Here is a 16,197-nt window from a genome sequence, read left to right on the forward strand (position 1 = left end):
AATAGTGAGACGATTGGAGGGCGGAGAGAGGGGGGAAGAGAGAGGAGGGTAGGAGAGAAAGGGAGAGAGAGGAGGAGAGATGAAGGGATAGAGAGATGGAGTTGGAGGGGGAGAGAGGAAGGGAAGAAGAACGACATAGAGAGTGAGAAGTGGAGAGAGAGAGAGGGAGTGACAAGGGAGAGATGGAGAGAGAGAGTGTATTTTTAGGGATGAGATAAAGAGACAAAAAAGGAGAGATAGAGAGAGGGATAGAGGAAGGGTTGTAGTAACATAGTTAGAGAGAGAGAAAGAGGGTGATGGGGGAAGAGAGAGGATTGGATAGAGAGAGAGAGAGAGAGAGAGAGTGATGGGGGGATAGAGAGAGAAAGAGAGAGAGATAGTGATGGGGGAAGAGAGAGGGAGGTAGGAGAGAAAGGGAGAGAGAAGAAGAACGAGATGCAGGACTTTAGAGAGAGGAGTCGATTGATGGGGGAGAGAGAGAGAGAGAGAGAGAGAGAGAGAGAGAGAGAGAGAAGAGAGAGGGAGATAGGAGCAAAGGGAGAGAGAGTAAGTACGAGAGAGTAGACTTGAGAGAGATGAGGAGTGAAGGAGGGAGGGAGGGATAGGGAGATCGAGTTAGAGGGGGAGAGGGGGAGGACAGAAGAAATACATAGAGAGTGAGAAGTGGAGAGAGAGGGAGTGATAAGGGAGAAATAGAGAGAGTGTGTATGTTTTGGGTGAGATAAAGAGACAAAGAAGGAGAGATAGAGAGAATGGGCAAGAGAAGGAGAGAGGAGAGAGGGAGGGATATAGTAATAGAGTTGGAGGGTGAAGAGAGAGAGAGAGAGAGAGAAGGACTAGATTAACCTAAGACATATTTAGCATATTATAAATGATTATATTTATATTAGATGAATTTACATGTTATTGGTTGCGAATGGAGAGACTGGGGAGCGGGAAGAGCGGAAGATCAGAAAAACAGGGTTGAGGGTTTCTGCGCGTGTTTTTCTCCATGGACGGTGGTCGAGGAGGGAGCTCCACTCCCTCCTTCAAAGAGGTAGTGGTTAACAAGGGCAAGACTCCCCCAGAATCAGACAGAGGTAGCAAGATGGAAGGAGGAAAATAGGGAAGAGGATATAGAATGTAACAAGAAGAAGGAGAATGAAGGCACAAATAATCCACAGCTGCAGGCCCACAGGGAGCACATCCAGACTTATGCAATCATATGCAAATTCATGGGACTATGGCCCACCGAAAATGATTTACAAACATGGATCAGATACCACTGGAAGCCTAAAGGAAGCATCGATCTTCATCTAGGATCCAAGGGTTTTTTCACTGTGGTGTTTGCAAACATTGAGGACAAAGACAGAGTGTTTGAAGGTGGGCCCTACTTCTATGCAGCAGCAGGGCTCTACATGCGGCCATGGATGATGAACTTCGTGCCGGAGCGGGAAACCTTTACCCCAGTCCCGGTTTGGGTAAGACTCTATTCGCTACCTCTGGATTAGTGGCAAATAGAATCACTAACAGCCATAGGCAATAAACTAGGGAGGTATGTCAAAACTTCTGAAGCTACAAGAAGGGGTAAATACACCTCCTTTGCCAGGATCTGTGTAGAGATGGACCTATTTGGAGCACTTCCGAACGAGGTCATACTGGAGGTTCATGATGAGGAATGGGTGCAAACTGTCGACTAAGAGCATATTCCATTTAGATGCCGAAAATGTCACAAACACTGACACCTTCTTAGAGACTTCCCTCTCAGTAAGGTAGGGAACAAAAGCAAACCTAACATAATGAAAGAAATAGATGGATTTCACAAGGTAGCTCACAAAGGAAAAAATGGAAAAAAAGGGCCAAATCATCACCCAAGAGATGACCAAAAAGGGAGGCTGAATCAGTTCCATGTTCTTGAAGAGGAGGAAGATACAGTAGGTGAAAATCAAGTAATGAAGGAGGGATATCATAAGCAGGAAAAGGAAGAAGAACAGGATTAGGAACAGGTAAAGGAAAAACAGAAAGGGATAATGATGAATGAATCAGAGATGGACATGGATCAGGAAATGACTCAGAGCGAGATGGAACTGGAAGACAATGAGTTACAAGAGATTCTGGACAGAGAAAACCTATATCTAGAAGGGTTCTTGAGTAAGGGAACAACGGGTGGGGTAAAATATCTACCACAAGAAGAATGCAATCGAATAAAGCAGTTATTCTTATGGAAAACATAGGCAAAGAGCTTGGTAGAAAATAACAGCGTTGAAAGACCGGGTAATCATGGAAGGAAAGCAGTAAAATCAACCCTAGAATTAGCTCCAAGAAACCCGAGGAAAAAAAGGGGCAGAAAAAAGCAGAACGAGCTTTTAATGGAATGTGGAAAGCTCATGATAGACTCAGGTAAGATGAAAGATCTAACCAGTTACTCCTTTACCAATCTGTAATTATGAAGTTTACAACTTGGAACGTAAGAGGTCTAGGAAGCAAAAGAAAACAGAGAATGCTGAATAATAGAATGAAACAGGTAGCTCCGGATATAATTTTTGTCCAAGAAACAAAATGCTCTGTTCAAAAGATAAGACAAATCCATAGTAGGTGGCTCAGCAGATATGAGTTTATAGAAGTCAAAGCAGAAAATACAGCAGGGGGTATCCTCATCCTTTGGAACCCCCAAAAAATAGGTATTATTGATGCAGAGGCATCAAGAAATTATTTATCAGTTGTTATACAGCTTGTAGGAGACAGGGACACATATCTTGTAACAAATGTTTATGGCCCTCAAAGGTTAGATGACAAAATCAAGTTTATTGATTCCTTAGTGGACCTTCGGAGCAGATTCGCAGGGTTACCGTGGGTTATAAGAGGAGATTTCAACATGATCAGATCTCTCTTGGAGAAAAAAGGAGGGACAAGAGCACTAAACAAAGATTCCTCAGCTTTCCATTGTTTTTCAGAAAACATGAAGCTAGTGGACATTGAGACAAAAAATGGTCTGTGCACATGGAACAACAAAAGAGGAGGGGATTCCCAGGTAGCTTCCAAGCTAGACAAATTCATGATCTCTGAAGAGCTCCTGCTTCTAGACAAGAAAATAATAGTTGTTTTCTTCCTTTTGGAGGCTCAGATCACTGGCCTATTCAAATGGAGATCAAGGGCATTGGCACCCCAAGAAACAAACCGTTTAGGTTTGAAAATATGTGGCTTTCACACCCGGATTTCATCGGCAACATTGGAAAATGGTGGGCTGAAGACCTGCAGATTCAGGGATCATCTATGTTCTTGCTACATAAAAGATTAAAACACATCAAGCATAAGCTAAAGGAATGGATCCAGAAGGAATTTGGCAATATTTTCACAAGTAAAAAAATCATGGAAATCAAAATCCTAGAGCTCAATCAAGCTTTGATAAAAAATAACTTTGACAAAGACAAAAATGATCAAGCAGAGAAATACCACCAAGAATGGGAAAGGCTGTGCAAACAAGAAGAAATTTTTTGGCATTTTTAGTAAAGCATTTTGGTATTTTGAGGAGATAGAAGCAGTGTTAGTAAAGCATTTTCGGGACATTTCCAAGGAAAACTTTTCAGGAAGAGAACCTTTCATTAAGAATTTAATTAAACACATACCTAAATTGGTAACCAGAGAGGATAATGGTAACCTCAACAGACCTGTAACTGAAATGGAGATCAATGAGGTCCTCAAGGAAATGCAAAATGGCAAGGCACTAGGCCCGGATGGATTTAATGTGGATTTCTTCAAAGCCTGCTGGAATATTGTTAAAAAGGATATTGTAGAGATAGTAGAAGACTCCAGGCGGAACAAGACCATTTTGAAAGCTCTCAATACTTCCTTTATTGCCCTTATTCCAAAACAGGATAATGCTCAAACACCAGAGAAATTTAGGCCCATCGCCTTATGCAATGTTGTCTACAAAATAATCTCCAAGGTGGTGGCCAATAGACTCAAACCCCTGCTGCCCACGCTTATCTCCGGGGAACAAACAGGGTATGTTGAAGGAAGACAAATTCTGGACAACATAATTCAAGCTCACGAGGTGGTTCACTCATTAATTGGCAACAAGAGAGAGGGAATGATCATGCAACTGGATATAGCCAAAGCATATGACAAAGTGAATTGGATATACATCAAAAAAGTGCTCACAGCGTTTGGTTTTGATCATAATTGGGTCAGATGGGTCATGGCCCTTGTAACTTCGTCTAGCTTTTCAATTTTAGTGAATGGCTCTCCTTTTGAGCTTTTTCTCCCTTCCAGGGGTCTAACACAGGGAGATCTGCTCTCTCCCTTTCTCTTCATCCTCATGATGGAAGGGTTGGGGCGGTCCATCAAGCATGCAAGAGTAACGGGAAGAATTCGAGGTCTCCAACTTACAGAGAATGGGCAAGTTCTAACTCATCAACAGTTTGTAGATGATACCATGTTATAGGGAATTCCTACAGTCAAAGAAGCACTTGCTTACAAACAGATTTTGGACGACTTCGCGGAAGCCACAGGTATGGAAGTTAACCTTACCAAATCAAAAGTCTTTTTCTTTAACACTCATATTTCCATCCAGAGAAATGTCTCCAGAATTTTAGGCTTTCAAAGAGAATCTCTTCCCTCCAAGTATTTTGGAGTTCCACTTACAGCTAAACCCCGACACAAGAGTATATGGGATCCATTAATAACTAAAATGCAAGACAAGGTCAGGAAATGGACAAACAGATCTTTAAATTTAGCTGGTAGACTGGTTCTTACTAAAGCAGTTCTCCAAGCTATCCCAATCTTCATGCTATCATCCCTCCCAGCTCCAATAGGAGTCTTGCAGCAATTTCAGAATATTCAACGAGACTTTATGTGGGGCAAAGAGGATTCTAGGAAAAAATGGGCTTTAGTCTCTTGGGAAAAGGTCTGCAAACCCAAGAACCAAGGAGGCCTGGGTTTAGACAACACATAGATTCTCAACAAGGCTCTAGGAGCCAAAATTTGGTGGAGGTGGGTTAAGGATCCTAAAGCTCAATGGGCAAGCATATGGAAGGAAAAATATGCCAATGCCTCGCCAGATTCGGATATCATACGTATAACAGGAACAGTGAAAGGCTCCCCCATATGGAACAAGGCCTGGGAGAACAAAGAAGTGGTGCAAAAAAATAGTTTATGGGAAGTCAGAGAGGGAGATCAAGCACTTTTCTGGGAAGAAAAATGGCAACAGGAACCAAATCTACTAAAGGAAGAATTTTTAGGCCTCAAGCAAGAGACTGACAATCAAGGATTAGTAAAAGTGAAAGACTTTTGGGAGAACTCACATAATGCAGGAAAGTGGAGAATCTAGAAAAAAATTGAGGGCAGAGAGGACAGAACCCTCAACAGTAATGCAGAATCCCTTAAGGGACTGCTGGATCAGAGAATAATTTTAGTAATGGAAGGGCAAGACCAACTGAGATGGGGCAACAACAAAGAGGGCAACTTTAGTATCAAGGAAGCTAAAGGTTTTCTCCTTGATTTGGAACCCCAAGCTCCTAATAAAACTTGGCAAAAGCTTTGGAAGCACAAAGGCTGGATGAAAATCAAACTTTTCATGTGGTTAGTTCACCACAGAAAATTTTTAACCTGGACAACCTTAAAAAAAGGGGCATCCTGGGACCCTCTAGATGTCAAATTTGTGAGATCCAGGAGGAGACTATAGAGCATCTTCTCAACAACTGCATTTTCACCGATAGGATATGGGAATTTTTTACCAAAATCTTCAAACAGTCTGATAGAGACAAAGACAGTATTGCCAACACTCTAAACAACTGGAGGAATAACTTTTCAGATAATGAAATGCTCAACTATGTTTGGAATCTTCTGCCGAGTTTCATCATTTGGAATGTGTGGAAGGAAATGAACAAAAGAATATTCAAGGAGGAAAAGTCTGCCTCTCTTAGCCTGGTGGAGCTAATCGTAAAACAACTAAAGAAGACAGTGGGCACCACGGGTAGGAATCTCCCCAAAAATCCTCCCTCAGTTGGAGAGTTGAGAATCCTCCAGCTGTTAGACTTGCAGGGGCTTATTCCTCAAGGTCTAGACAGGATAGCAAGCATGAGAGAAAAGGTGGAGGAATTCTGGCATCCCCCCTGAAGGTTTTTTAAAGTACAACATTTTTTTTTAAGTACAACATTGATGGAGCTTCCAAAGGCAACCCGAGAGATGCTGGTTTTGGGGGAGTTTTGATGGATAATACAGGTAGCATTATCTCCCTCTTCCATGGTCACTTATGAAAAGCCACTAACAACATGGCAAAATTAATGGCATTGGAACAATGCTTAGAATTTTTGATACAGAGAAATTGCCAAAATGTCATAATAGAAGCGGATTCAGAGTTAGTCATAAACGATGCCAGGAGAATCAGTAATGGAACAGGGCCGGAAAAGGTCACAAAACACTGGAGGTTAACTAGAGTCCTTCAAAGAATTCAAGCGCATCTACAGGAACTTCGTACTCTCAGATTTATTCATGTGAGGAGAAAGGCCAACAAATTGGATGACATTCTAGCCAACCAAGGTGTTAGCAGCAAGGACAGAGCAATCTTAAGGAGGAGGAATATAATGGTGCATAGTAACCTGAAAAAACTCTACCATAACCAGGAGGAGGAGGACAAAGAAGAGTACAGACGCAAAATGACAGATCCCAATTAGTAATGGTCAACGGTCAGAGGGCTACACCAAGTGGGACAAAAAGGTGCACAATGACAGGTAAGGCAAGGTTAAAGGTAAAGTGGACCACGTTCAGGACAATTCTAAGTGACGGGCGTCAGAGCTACCCGAACCATAGAAAGCAGCATCAAAAACTTCCGCATCATCCTAATTTTTCAGTGATGGAAGTCAAAACTGCCTCTGGGCGGTTTTGTAGAGATCGCATCGCTCTCAGGTTAAAAGTGGTTTCAGATTTTTGGCAGCGATGCCATAGAAATCATGCCACGTGGTGGAGATCTCGGTACAAAAACCACTTTCCCCACGTCATAAAGGTCAATTACATCAGGCGTGCAATTTTCTGCTCTGTCGTTCGATGGCACAAGGTAAATCAACGCTTAGGATCCATCGAGCAGTTTGGTAGGGCCCGAGGGTTTGGTGGGGTAGGCGGTTTCGTAGCAATCACACCGCTGTTTTGTTAAGAGTGGTTTTTTGTTTATTGGCAGCGATGCCATAGATATCTTAACATGTGGAGAAGGGCCCGGTCCTTAAACCACTCTCCCCGCGCCCTAAAGATCGACGACTTCCTGCTCAGCCATCCAATCGCACTTGGTAATTCAAAGCTCTGGATTCATCATGCAGTTTGGTGGGGCCGTGGGTTTGGTGGGGTCCGCAGTTTCTTCGAGTAGTTTTGGTGGTGCGATACTTCGGGGTTTCATCCGTATGCGCGGGATTGTGTTTACCATCAGATCGGTTGGTGCTTTTGGATGGGGCCACGTGTCTTGGTGGGCTTTTCACCTGAGTTACTTAGATGTTTGTTTGCTAGAGATCAGGCCTTTGTTTTGATTGGTTCAACCAAAAGTATGTAATGAAAGTTTTTACTGTTTGTTGTAGCGGGGTGATACTTTACTTTAGCTTCATGCCCTTTGTTTCCCTGTCACCTCTTGGAGTTCAAGGTTCTTGTATATTCTGTAAATTTATTCTCGATATTATGAAATAGAAGGAACTACTCTTGCTTTAGCAAAAAAGAATTTACATATTATTAACAAAATTAATCATATATTTGTTAGATTTTCTTTGGCCACACACGACTGAAACTAGCCTAGATCCATCTTAACTCTGGATCTATCAAGCGCCAAGAGGGATAAAATCTCTCAAGATGCAAAACTTTCCTCAAGTTTTACACTCAAAAAAGAGGTTTGCACCTCGAGAGATTTGATCCCTCTCATTGCTTGATAGATCCAAAGTTAAGATGGATCTAGACTGGTTTAATGGAAGCCAAGGTTAACAATATATAGAATTTTTTGAGTACATACATGGAGGGAAATGGACACTTGGTTTTTCCTCAACAAAATTGACCAAATATACCAAGTGAAGCCAAATGGGGAACTATTAATTTTGCAATAGTAGCAAGTATTCATCTAGGAATATTAATTGAATGGATAGAAGACTTTGAGGTTCAAGAAAGGGTCTTATATGTGATAACATTAAAAAAAAGTAGTATATATTTTCAACTTCCAGTTAATTTCGGGATAGTAAGTACATAAACTTACATACCATATTAGAATGTATAATAGTTAGTGGGATAATTTAATCTATTTAGGTTGTTTCTACTCAATTTGGCTTACCCTTCACTTGGTCCATTACTATTCTCTTCTTGTCACCAAGTTTTCTAAATCCCTTTGATAATTCACTCACCCTCACACGTGCATAGCCTCAACAAAAAATTCAATTATTTAACTTTTTATTCATAGATTAATGTTACTTTTACCGTGGGTATCGATCCATAGTATTAGCTCATGATCAATCCATACTTTTACCGTATCAGAGATCCTTCGAAGCCCCCAACTCCAAGTGTTATAAGAATCAACATCCATGACAGAGTGATATGACCTTTTCCAAATATCCATACCATATACCATTCAAATTCCTTACCTCCATGTGCTAGATGATTAAGAACACATGATCGTGGGTACTCACAACATCCTATTATCTATACCATATATTGATTTTCTTCTTTTTCTCCAAGTTATAGCACCCAATATTGTAGGCTATAAACTCGATTTTATATCCATATTACTTAGGTGTTCTTCGTTCACAAATATTTGGTATACATAACGATAAATGAAAAAAATCCAACTTTCCAGCAATGGTTAAAAAATTTCTCATCACATTAGACTCCTCATACAAGACTATTCTCAGGTAGCCCAACATAGGGCCCACACTAGACTAGCCATTAGATATGCTAACTATGGTGCAAATAATTGGTTTTTTAGAATTTTGGCCAAATAAAAAGTACACAGGAAAACCTCGGCAAGCAGGGTCTTGACACAAGTCCCGAGACCTCATGGATTTCCATGTTAATCCATGGTTGAACCTATCACAACCTACTATGTGTTCTTTTTCTGAGTAATATTTGCCCCATCATACTTGCCAATAAATATTAGATATTGGCCATGACTTTTAATATAAGTATTGCACTCCAATGTGTTATAAAATGTAACTATGTTCAGACTTCAATAATGTACTTGATTCATTATGTAATGTTCTTGTCAAAAGAATAACGAAAATAATTTTATTATTGAAATAATGAATTATTAAAGCATGGGTTTCATGCTTGGGTCATCATTATATTAGTTGAAGTCCCCATTTAGGACTCTTAGGATTAATATTGAGTTTATATATTAACTGTATATTCGAAGAGACCCTTCTTGGGCTTTCGAACCATTTAAAAAGGTTTTGTATCAAGTCAAATATCAATTATGTACCCTCCATATCATGTTAGCCTAAGGGAGATCAAGTCGGCTTAAGGACCCCCATTTGACCCACAAGAATCCTATATATTGAAGGAGGTCAAAGTCATTTGAACCAACTCACTCTCAAGTAAGTTCGCTATCTCAAGAGGAGTTGGAGAAGTGCGAAGTTTGTTTCCAGGAGAAGGAAATAAATGTGTATTTGGGGAAGTCTTTAGAGAAGAAGAAAATTGAACTTTTGGTGCCTTTCTAGCTCTGTTTTCTGGTTTGTGTTGGGAGATCGAAGTCTCCTAAGATTTTGTTATTGTTAGAAGCTGCATGTTGCCAAAAGCCGATGCCTAGTCGAAGTTGTTGGAAGGGGTCGAAGGTCTGGGAGGCTGACATGGTGTGATCTTGATGAAATATTAGATAATAAAGAAGTAAAAGAAGCGAACACACTCACAGGTAATTATCAAGAAAGGAGAATCAAACCCTAATATAATATCTTTAATTTTCCAACATGGTATCAAAGCTAGGGTCAAGAGAATTTGAAGATCACTTTGTTGGCATAGGTTCTCCCTCTATGGTGAACTACATAAGATTTGGTTACAACACTACTGCAAGATGGATTAGGAACGTCGTATATTACTTATTCCACAAAGTCAAGGCTCAAGGATTCTTGGTTGCCCTTACAGGATTTCTTACTAATGATAATGCATGGATAATTGATAGTGGAGCATCGAGACACATGACAGGTGAAAGAAAGAAACCTTACATGTTATCAACGAATCATCCTCTTATGCCGTGGAATTGGGTGAAAACAAAAGCTATGTTATTAGAGGCCTCAAATCTACATCATTAAAGCTAGATAATGGTTCAAAGTTGCATCTCAACAGCATTCTCTATGTTTCAGGTTTGAAAAAGACTTTACTTTAGATTTCTTTTTTAGAAGATAAATGGGAAAGGATTTCTTTTGTTGATGTAAAAGTATTGGTTTAGGGAAAGAACTCTAGTATGGAAAAAGCTAGGGTTATTGGCATTCGTGAAGGAAGCTTTCACTGGGTTATCACTCCATCTCCTCAATCTTTGGTTCATATGGAAATAAGTCCCATTGAACTATGGCATCGAAGGTATGGTCATCTTCATTATAGGGTAATCCATGCTCTTAGTCAATTGGTTCATGGTGTTCCTGATATGAGGTTGGATCATGAAGGTCTATGCAAGGGATGCTCTTTGGGGAAGCATAGAAGAAAGCCATTTCATAATAGTGAAACTAGGTCTATACAAATATTAGACCTCATCCATTCTGATGTATGTGGGCCCATGTTTGACAAATCACTTGGAGGTCATCTCTACTATGTAACATTCATTCATGAACACTTGAGGAAGACATGGATTTACCTACTCATGGTATGAGGTATGTCATGGAAGATAGCTTTTTATTGATCTTAAGATAAACTTTAAAAGAGTCATCTTGGAATTTTTAATATGCATTATTTTCGGTGAAGTGTCAATTACTAAAAGTTTGAAAACATTGAGATATCATGGTTAATTACATGGTGAATATTTTCCAAATTTTGACTCACTATATTTTATGATATATATCATGTGGAATTTAGTGTTTTGACTAGTTAATTTTTAGTGACTTAAAGAACATTTTCTAGGGTTAGAAAACATTTTTTTTAGAGACATGATCCAGTGTCTTTACATAAAATAGCAATATGTCATTTAATGAGCAAAATTATGGTAACGAAAGGATACACACTGGAATTGCACATGGTTCCACATGGTTGGAAACTTCTATAACCCCTTTGATACCTTTTCGAGTGGTAACACATTTGATAGTACCTATATATGGCATATCACTATAATGTGAATTTGACTTAATGGGAATTATTGAAAATAATTTAATATTTATTTCATTCATTATGTCATCAAGCAATTGTACAACTAAAATTCACAAAAGAAGAAGAGAAAACAAAAATTAGGCCAAATGCTAGGGAAAACCCCACAAAGGGAAAACACATCAATCCTTTCCTTATAGATTATTCATCTATAAGAGAAATCCAAGTCAAGTTAACCAGTGATCCAAATGCCAATTAAACCCTCCAAACTTTGTCATGATCTATCCACAAGGTAGTCAATCAATATGCCACATCACAGAGACAGGTGCCATAGAAAGCTTTGATCATTACAAGGAAACATGTCAGAAGAACTGTCATCAATACAAAGAAATATATCCATAGGAACTTATTGAAAATACTGAGAAGGGGTAAATAAGCATGGAAAATTTTAAGGATGGAAATTTATTTTAATGTTTAGAAACCTTGGCAAATCTCACTAGTACATAATATGCAATTTGTAAAATGTTTGGAAATGTTTTTGTAAAAGTATACAAATTTCTAGAAATTTTATATAGTATCTATATAGAATTTTGGAAATTTTTAAGGTAAAACAATATTATACTATAAAATTTTGGTGAATATGTTTTAGAAAAAATGGAAATTAACGCATATTTTTTTGGAAAAAACATGGAAAATTAGCCCACTTGCAAATATTAGCCCCTAAAATTTTCCTTGTAATATATATATATATATATATATATATATATATATATATATATATTATATATATTATATTTATATATATATCATAAATATATATATATATATATATATATATATATATATATATATATATATACTCTTCCTATAATCAAGAGTGACAGTGGCTCACATCATAAATTGAAGCCCGGAGAGAAGGCCCTAAGCTTCTGATGATTTGTTACCCATATTTATGATTGACAACAGGTAGATCAGATTCAATTGCAGAATAAAGTGATTTTTTCCAATGGATCAAGGCTATTGATCTACAGCGTTCTTGACACCTCACAAGGAGGGTTCCATCCCCATTGGAGCCATTGTTAGGGTCCTATATATCAAAGGATGACTTGATTGTAGCTGTAATTTTGTATATGAGATGTTGTAAATAATCTTCCATTCTGCAAATTTATTTCTAAAGAAAAAATAGAAAAGAAAAGAAATGGGGATATAAAAAATATATACATGTGAAAAGAGTAAAAAATAAAATATGAAAAAACAAGAAAAACAATGAAAATACCCCATAAAAAATATCGATGCAAGTGAGCAAGTCAAAGTGCCACTCAAAAATGAAAAATTTCATTAGAAGTACCTTAGAAAAATTTCAATAAAGTGTGCATCTTGTTTAAATGCCACATTGAATTAGGAGAAGTATATTAGTTAGTTTAATCACATTGTTTGAACGTGATTAGACTGGATTAAATAAAGTTAGTTTAGGTTAGTGAATGAATCAGCCACACAGTTTAATCGCAGTTGAATTAGACTAGTAAAAATAAAATTAATTAACCACAGTGTTTAAACATGGTTGATTAAGGTTTAGTGTTAAGATCAATTGTTAAGTTAATTTAATCGCAATTTTAATTTATGATCGTTGACTTGCCATGTGGACTCCCCCGTCCCCACCATTCGCTCATATGCCATCCTTTCCCCTCCACTGCCTGTCCGCCACCTCATGCCTACAGGCCCCACCCCCCTTCCGCCAAAGTAACCTCCTGCCATTACTTTTCCCCCAATACAATGTTGTTATTTGGCACTCTCACCACCACATCAGCAAACCCATTTCCATACATTTCGGCCACTTGTTTTGGTTGATCAATCTCAGGAATCCCTGCAGGTATCTAGTCAAGCAGATTGATACAAATGGCAGGAGACAAATTGCATTCATGGACGCTACAGGGTTATTTTTCAGGATCCAAAGTATGCCTAGGCATTCATCCCCAAAGCCACAGCCATTCTTCTTCTTCTTCTCGTCATGGCTAACCATTGATGTGTTATATGAGGACATAAAATGGATTTGATGGTTAAAGAAATTTTTTACTGTATACTTCATTTAAAAACGTAGTATCTTCAATAGGTGATTTTCGGGCTCATTTTTTGGGCAACAAAGATGAATTTCTCAATAGGGTGGTTTGATCATGGTTTGACAGTGGCTCACATCATAAATTGAAGCCCGGAGAGAAGGCCCTAAGCTTCTAACGATTTGTTACCCATATTTATGATTGAAAACAGGTGGATCAGATTCAGTTGCAAAATAAAGAGAGTTTTCCCAATGGATCAAGGCTATTGATCTGCAGCGTTCTTGACACCTCACAAGGAGGGTTCCATCCCCATTGGAGCCATTGTTAGGGTCCTATATATCAAAGGATGACTTGATTGTAGCTGTAATTTTGTATATGAGATGTTGTAAATAATCTTCCATTCTGCAAATTTATTTCTAAAGAAAAAATAGAAAAGAAAAGAAATGGGGATATAAAAAATATATACATGTGAAAAGAGTAAAAAATAAAATATGAAAAAACAAGAAAAACAATGAAAATACCCCATAAAAAATATGGATGCAAGTGAGCAAGTCAAAGTGCCACTCAAAAATGAAAAATTTCATTAGAAGTACCTTAGAAAAATTTCAATAAAGTGTGCATCTTGTTTAAATGCCACATTGAATTAGGAGAAGTATATTAGTTAGTTTAATCACATTGTTTAAACGTGATTAGACTGGATTAAATAAAATTAGTTTAGGTTAGCGAATGAATCAGCCACACAGTTTAATCGCAGTTGAATTAGACTAGTAAAAATAAAATTAATTAACCACAGTGTTTAAACATGGTTGATTAAGGTTTAGTGTTAAAATCAATTGTTAAGTTAATTTAATCGCAATCTTAATTTATGATCGTTGACTTGCCATGTGGACTCCCCCCTCCCCACCATTCGCTCATATGCCATCCTTTCCCCTCCACTGCCTGTCCGCCACCTCATGCCTACAGACCCCACCCCCCTTCCGCCAAAGTAACCTCCTGCCATTACTTTTCCCCCAATACAATGTTGTTATCTGGCACTCCCGCCACCACATCAGCAAACCCATTTCCATACATTTCGGTCACTTGTTTTGGTTGATCAATCTCAAGAATCCCTGCAGGTATCTAGTCAAGCAGATTGATACAAATGGCAGGAGACAAATTGCATTCGTGGACGCTACAGGGTTATTTTTCAGGATCCAAAGTATGCCTAGGCATTCATCCCCAAAGCCACAGCCATTCTTCTTCTTCTTCTCGTCATGGCTAACCATTGATGTGTTATATGAGGACATAAAATGGATTTGATGGTTAAAGAAATTTTTTACTGTATACTTCATTTAAAAACGTAGTATCTTCAATAGGTGATTTTCGGGCTCATTTTTTGGGCAACAAAGATGAATTTCTCAATTCCGAGACATGGGTTTTTTGCAGGATGGTCCCAATTTAGTCAAGCGATGAATATTTTGCAGAAATTGTGATCAAATAGAGATATTTTTCTAGTTTTCTGTAAGGCATATGTTCAATGCCATTTTCTGCAAAACTATATGCCATGTTTGCTCTGTTTAATCACCTTTCCAAGCAAGTTATCATTTTACTCATCAAGCAAGTCATTTGGCTAACCAAGCTAGGAGAAAACTTGATTTTCCCAAGGTCACTTTAGAGGTGCATAAATTCTCTCGAGGCAATTGTATTTTTTACATTTCTCTAAAACCATGACACCTGTGTAAAAAGTGAAGGAGGTTTTTCTTCCTTGGCCTATTTTGGACAAAAACCTCTCTCAGTTTTCATTCATCTTCTCTTGCTCAGAAACATCATTGGAGTGAATTATTGAGCCTTCCTCTGGCCTGCAAGTATTATTGAATCACTTTGAGAACAAAAATTTGCAAACCTTAGACCTAATGACCAAGTTGACTCTTTGCTTATCAAGTGATAAAAACAAGACTGTAAATGATTTCAAGACTGTCTTAATGAACTTTAATAAACAGAGCTGAGCCAGCAGGACATGGCATGAGGGATAAATGAGTGACCAGGTCCTTCCGTCAGAATATGGCATGCTCCTAAATGGAATGCAGGTGATCGAGCAGAATGGGAAACCTAAAAATGAAATGCAAAAAGAGTTTTGATCTCTGAGGAGGACTAAAAAGACCGACTCTAACAGACTCTAACTTCCCTGCACATACAGCTGCAGGGGTCGGCGCACTCAGCTGTGAACTTCTACCCTAGGCCTCTATGCACTCAGTTGTAGAGCCTCTTCCTATGCTAAGATTCTTTGCTCTTAGCTCTCACAGACCCATTACATCAATGACTCATCCATGATCTACTGAAATGAACTACTAAGAGACTCTTCTAGAACTTCTTTTTATACAATCCCATGGTCCGTGGACAATGGGTAGATCTCTAAAGCTGACATGACTTATAGAAAAGAAGGGCAGAAACCCTTACTGACTCTTTACATCTTCATGCTCAGCGACCACAAAATGCATATATGTTACATTCTTCATACAAAATTTGGCCTTTCTTCCCCAAAATATGGGCTTTTGACCCCAAAATTGGCTCTAGGGGAATCCGTTCCCAACAACTTACTTCATCAATGAAGTTGACCTAAATAAATGATGTTGATAAATGTCAATTCAAGGAACACGACCAGGTCTCTGCAAAAGAGGAAAGGTAAAATCAAAGGAGGTACTTATAATTTTCTATGACCTATATAATTTTATAGGTCATGATAATGATCATAGAAACAATCTGCATAAATTAAAGACATTAAAGATAAAAACCATGTCAATTGTTATGGTTTTGCAACATGCTTATAGAATTTTGAAAATGACAAGTCTTAATGACTTTGATCAATCTAGGGTTTTTATAAAATATGTTATTTCTAACAAGACCTTGAATACCTTAAAAATATAGGGTTTTTCATCTAACT

This window comes from Pinus tabuliformis, chromosome 3_2, assembly GCF_031772625.1.
Source record: "Pinus tabuliformis cultivar Carrire ecotype Pingquan chromosome 3_2, CPIR1, whole genome shotgun sequence".
NCBI lineage: Eukaryota > Viridiplantae > Streptophyta > Pinopsida > Pinales > Pinaceae > Pinus > Pinus tabuliformis.